Source organism: Lynx rufus, unplaced genomic scaffold (assembly GCF_022079265.1).
Source record: "Lynx rufus isolate CCGP_SWC_20201006 ecotype Redwood Valley unplaced genomic scaffold, mLynRuf1.p SCAF_11, whole genome shotgun sequence".
Taxonomy (NCBI): domain Eukaryota; kingdom Metazoa; phylum Chordata; class Mammalia; order Carnivora; family Felidae; genus Lynx; species Lynx rufus.
In genome coordinates this window covers 21,228,264-21,234,263 of record NW_025814825.1, presented here as the reverse complement: position 1 = coordinate 21,234,263, position 6,000 = coordinate 21,228,264, and positions in this window count along the sequence as shown.

The window sequence follows — 6,000 nt, the reverse complement described above, 5'->3', positions numbered from 1 at the left end:
GATTCTGTGTCTCCCTCTCTCTCTGCCCCTCCCCCGTTCATGCTCTGTCTCTCTCTGTCCCAAAAATAAACGTTGAAAAAAAAAATTAAAAAAAAAAAAAATGTTCTGGATGAGCTCCATGAAGGCAGTGGTTGCACAACATTTTGAATGTACTGTCACTGAAACGGACACGTTAAAATGGTACATTTTATGTTGTGTGTAATTCACCACAATTAAAAAAAAAAAACGGTATCTGTAGATGCGGCAGGTTCTGTAGAGAAAATTAGGCAGGGTGTCGTAAGAGAGAGATGGGGATGGGACTCGTGGAGAGTGGGTGATCGGGGAAGCACTCAGCCTTGTGAGGATCTGGGGAGAGAGCATTCCCCGAAGAGGGACACAGATGCGTGGAGATTAGGTTGGAGAGGGGGCAGAGGCCAGCAAGAAGCGTTCTATTTTCTTTGTATTGGAAGCCACTGCGGCGGGAAGATGAATGAGCTAATCAGGTATTGCAAAATTTCTTTGGCTGCTGTGCGGAGAAAGGGTGGCCGGGAGTGAGCGTGAAGCAAGGGGACCACCCGGAACATGGCCATGCGGGGAACGTCTGCAGGAAAGTACAGGGTTCCAGGCAGGGCTGGTTTTCAAGGTCGACATTGCCATGGGGGTCAGGGGGGAGGGAACTCACTGAGGCTAGGAGGGCCCAGGCCTAGCAGGTGAGGTTGCCATGGTTACCAGATGGTTCCCAGGAAACAGGGAGAAGGCAGATGTCCCATGAAAAGGAGCGTGTCACACAGCTGTCATCGGGGCCTGGACCAGGCCCACGTGGGCCACCGAGGCCGGGGCAGATGTGCAGCAGGAGTGGCTTAATTCTGAGACGCAGGGAGGATGCTGAGGAGGGTGTTCTAGAGCTGCTCCTGGTTGCTGCCCAGGCTAAGCCAACAGAGAGAGGTGGGCCTAGGACGATCCCAGTGGCGGGGGATGAGGCAGAGGGGGCTGGAGCAGACCAGTGAGCCGACACAGGAAGATGTGGGGCTCTCTGGCACGGAGCTGGCCACGTGGTGAGAACTGCCCCTTCCATGAGCGCGCAGGCTCAGTTCCCAGGGTGGCCAGGGTCGGCCACATTCAAGAAGCAGGCAGAAAGGAGGTGGGGGGGGGGGGAAGACATCTGGCTCCCAGACAAAGGACGTCCAGACGGATATAGAGGAAGCACTTGAACACTGACACAAACTGTCGGTCACGGCAGAACGGACAGGTCCAGGTGGGGAAGCTTCCTGGATCATGGCGGCAGTGTGACCACGTGTCTCCTGAGTCCTCGTCCCAGGCAACACCCAGCTTCAAGCCTAAAAAACGGGGTGACCGAGCAAGCACGGAAGGGGCCAGAGGTTGTGAGGCTCTACAACCCCTCACGTGTGGCATGGGCTTTTGTGGAGAAAGGGCCCTCAACAGGGGAAGAGAGGGTGAAGGTCATGGTAACATCAGAAGGGCTTGGTTTAAATCTAACAGGCACCTAGTGTTACAGCATGCCTTGCCAGAGTCCTGTCAGACTTCGGATTTTCTCAGAAATGGGACAAAACAGCAAATATGATGGTATAAAGGATCGAAGCTGAGGGTCTGTATCTTCCACAACAGGGCAGAACATCGGAAGATTCTCACCAAAGTATGAAGTGAAAACCAACAAACAAGAAAACGTGCCTGCGTGGTCAGGGGAGTGATGTGTGCACAGCCATGACCGTCACTGTTACCCCAGCTCATTTCCGTGTGGTCCCCAAAGGTGTGTTCAAGGATCACACCCCCCGAGGGTGTGTTCAAGGATAAACCCCCCCCGAGGTTCTGTAAACTAGAATGATCCGTATCACCAGGGTTTACTATCCCCCTCTCCAGGCACAACCGGATAGTGGAAAAGTTCTCAGGGACAGGGAGCACCACGCCCGGCCCCGCCCTACAGGGCCTGAGCCCTACAAACAGCAAGGTCAGGTCTGCTAGGAGCTGGGAAGTATCCCCAGGAAAGAGATGGTGGGAGGGAGGCCTTAGGGGACAAGACAGGACTGGGGCAATGGGCAGGAGCAGGCAAGGCATCATCTAGACTCATCAGGTACCGGGTAAGTTGTGCTCAGGGATCCCCAAGGGGCACGCACCTCGATGCAGCATAGCAGAAGCTTCCCTCAGGACACGTGGGGGCGGGGAGTGGAGGTAAGGAAAAGATCCAGCCAGTGGAACATGTCCCCACTTACTCCTGCCCTGAGCCACCATGCAGCTGCTGTGCCCCAGGCCTCACTCCTGGCACACCAGTCTGCTGTGTTCCCTGTGATCTGTCCACCCCCAGTCTCAAGGGCCAAAGCTCTATGCGGTTCGCCAAAGTCAGCACTTAGTTGCGTTGCACAAGTGAATGAATAAGTATTCACTTAATCACTTACATGAATGAACAAATGAATGCATGCACAGATCATTTGCTGAATTAAAGTCTGAGTTCAGAAGCAAATGAATGGAGGGGGCACCTGGGTGGCTCAGTCCGTTGAGCATCCGACGTCAGCCCAGGTCATGATCTCACGGTTCGTGAGTTCGAGCCCCACGTCCAGGTCTGTGCTGACAGCTCAGAGCTTGGAGCCTGCTTCAGATTCTGTGTCCTGCCCCCCCCCCACCTCTCCCCCATGATCGCTCGCTCTCTCTCTCTCAATAAATAAACATTTTTTAAAAATTAAAATTAAAAAAACAAAAAGGAAGTGAATGAATGGACATCAGTCCCCAGACCCAAGGCCAAAGTCAAGGGATGTTCTTCTCAACTCCACTTCTTAGCATTTCGGTGACTATGGATGGATCGAGTCACTTCTGTGAGCCGTGGCTTCCCCATCTGAAACGGGGTCACAGGGCTAGGGGAGCTTTCAGTGCGGGCAGGCATCTGATAAATGTATGATACTCACAGATCAGATGCGGGTTTGTTGAACCCTTCATCATGATCCCAGAACAGGAAGCGGACACCGTGTGTCCCAGTCCCTGCAGCAAAAGCTCTGCGACCTTCCAAGGCAAAGCCAGCCCCCCAGAGCCTCGACACGGTCCACCCAGGCCCTTCCGCAGGCAGGACTGAAGCAAAGAGCTGAGATTTGAACGAGATCCTGACCTGGAATACACACAGTCCTCAGTGTGTTTCCTCCTCTTCTCCATTCTTTATAAATCAGAAAATTAATTACCCGGAAAAGAGTCTTCTGCACCAGAAACCCAAATGAGTTTAATGTATAATTTACACACGAAAATGTAGATGTCAGTGTGTGACAAATTGCCATAAAAATGTTTTTGCAGTTAAATTTTTGGGCATCTGTCTTCCTCCCAGAAGAGCCAGCCTGCAGACGGTGTGAGGCCCCAGGGCTCAGGCCGGGTGGGGCTGGAAAGGCAGCCTGTCCTCGTCACCAGCTAGTGACGGCAGCTGCCAGCGCAGCCCGGTCCGGAAGGCCCGGGCCTGGGTACCAGCCAGGCGCAGCCAACTCAGAGCTCTCCCCCTTGGGGTCCAAAACAGGGATTTAACTGCGTGCCAGCTCTCTGTTAGACCCAAGGATGGAAGACAGAATGCAGCCTGCTCTCATGCTCCAGTGGCTTTGGGACCCCTGGGAGAGCCAGGCAAGCAGATGATAAAGGATAGACAGTGTGTCGAGTTCTCGGGCAGGGGCGGGCGCTACACTCCTGCAGAGGAACAAGTTCTTCCCTGCACAAGGAGCATCCCCTAAAGACTCCAGTGGGTGGGGACTCGTCCTGGAGGAGTTTGTCCGGAGGCTGAAGGTAGGGGGGCGTTTCTAACAGGAAGAACTCCTTGTGCTAAGACAGAGGCTCGGGAGAGCAAGCGTGTCCCCATGGGTAGGAGCGTGGCCTGTGGCACGTGGCAAGAACTGTCCAGCAGGGAGCCTGGAGTGGAGAGAAGGAGCCAGGCCACCAAGGGGCCTGCATGCCCAGTCCAGATGCTGGACTCGGTCCTGGATTGAAAACTTTAAACAGATCAAGTCTACGCTTCACTCTGCTGAACAGTATGGAGGTCAAGGGGAGGGTTTGGGGGTGGGGAGCGAATGAGAGAGGAGATGAAGGGGCTTGGCAAACCACAAAGTGCGGCGTCCACAGAGAGTACTGTCCCCAGCAGGACCCCTGAGTTCTGTCCCGAGCCTCAGCAGCCCGACAACCTCACGTGTATCTTCATCACAGGGGCACTGGTCCACGGGCGCATGACCACATAGAAGCCACGCGAAAGGCAGGTTGGGCTCCTATTTCTTCTCTGCTGCTGCTACTGCCATTTGGGGCTGGTCATTCTGTGTGCGGGACATTCCCTGACACCCTCTCTCCAGATGCCCAGCGAGGCTCGAGGCACAACCCCAAGCATTCTCTCACGCGAAAATAGGGAGGACAGGCAGGGTGCGCTGTGCCGGCCCCAGCTGAGAGCCACCGTGCGCACGCACAAGGGAGGGAGGAACTGTGTGGCCCTCCATCCTAGAACCACTGGGAAGGTCAAGAATATGCCCTCTCCCTCACCAGGCAATTACGGAGCGACGTCTGAGCCCAAATCGAGATCCCAACGGTGTCTTCCCAGAACTTAGGCCTCCCACAACAAGACAGAGCAAGTCCCCACTCCCCAACCCCATCAGGGGCTCCAGGGAGCCCCCTCTGCAGCCTTGGAGCCTCGCAGACCTCGTCAAAACACAGAGGCCGGGTGAATGGGGCCAGACACTCACAGGACAAGGATTTCAAGTCCCCAGCCCTCAGCACACTAGTGCTCGTTTTAAAGAACGCAGCCTGGCATCAGGAGCTTTTCCACCTCCTGGGAGGCCAGGGGGTGACCCCTCGGTGACTCCCAGCCACATACCTCGCTTGACTTTCGGGGGCCTGAGGTCCTCTGCCTCGGCCAGGGCCTCCCAAGCCTCGCGCTCCCTCCAGCGCCTCAGCTGCTCCTCTCGCATTTTGTAGAAGAGGATGTGCTTCTGCACATCGCTGAGCTCGGCGAGGAGTTCGGGGTCGATGTACATGTCATGTAGGATCTGCTGCAGCATGGTGTCACCTGGGGTGCACACACCAGAAGGGCGGCCAGCCAGGGAAGCCCTGCCAGGCGGGGTACCCCAGGCTACTCCTCACCCCTGGCTCCTCACTCTGGGGCCACTCGGGGGGCCCCCTTCTCTGTGCAGCATCGTCACTCTGCCTCAGCTCCCAGCCGGTGCCAAACTCATCGCCTCTGCCCAGGACAGCAACAGGGGCCAGGCAGCAGGAAGCCAAGAGGCAGCAGGGACCCTGAAGGGGGGGTGGGGCAGGCACCCGGAGCAACCTAGTCCTTCTGACGGGTCACCAACTGCCGCATCCCAGCAGCGCTTGTGTCTCGGGCTCCCCTGGGGTTCGGGGACAATGGGGAGGGTCAAAGCCTCCGGCTCTGCAGGGCATCGCCCGGACCGGCCCTGCCTGGGCCGACAGGTGTCGAGTGATCTGTTAGTGGAAGGTAACGATGACACCAGCTGTATCGATGACACTGCCCCGGGCCAGCCAGGAACTGATCTCTCCTCTGCGGGTAAGAGGAGGAGGGGGCAGCTCTGCCTACTAATTCCATGTCTTTTGAGCCAACTTCAAACAGGCCAGAGGAGCCAGCCAGGAGTTTCTAGGCTCCTCAGCCTCTCCCTCTGCCTGCTCCACCTTGCCAACCTTCTTTTCCAGGACATGTGGCATCCTGAGGTAATGCGTTTAAAACTCTGCCTTCTAACTGTGTTAGAGCCCAGCAAGACCAAAAAAAAAAAAAAAAAAAATCGACAGGGACAAGGAAGGGGCTTTCCCATGGAACTCAAGGACACAAAGGAGGCCAACTTTCTCTCTGCTTCCCTAGGATGAGGTCCTAAAGCCATGCGTGTGCCTCCAGGGGTCAGTTTGGGTTGCTGTCATTGATCTTTGTTTGTCGCAGGTGTCTGGAGATCACCGAACAGAATGATGGTACCGTGTTTTCTCGGAGCCCTGAATCCGAAGCACCCTGGACAGAGTGGGTGTCCTACCAGGGGGTAGGACTGGGCCCCCAGA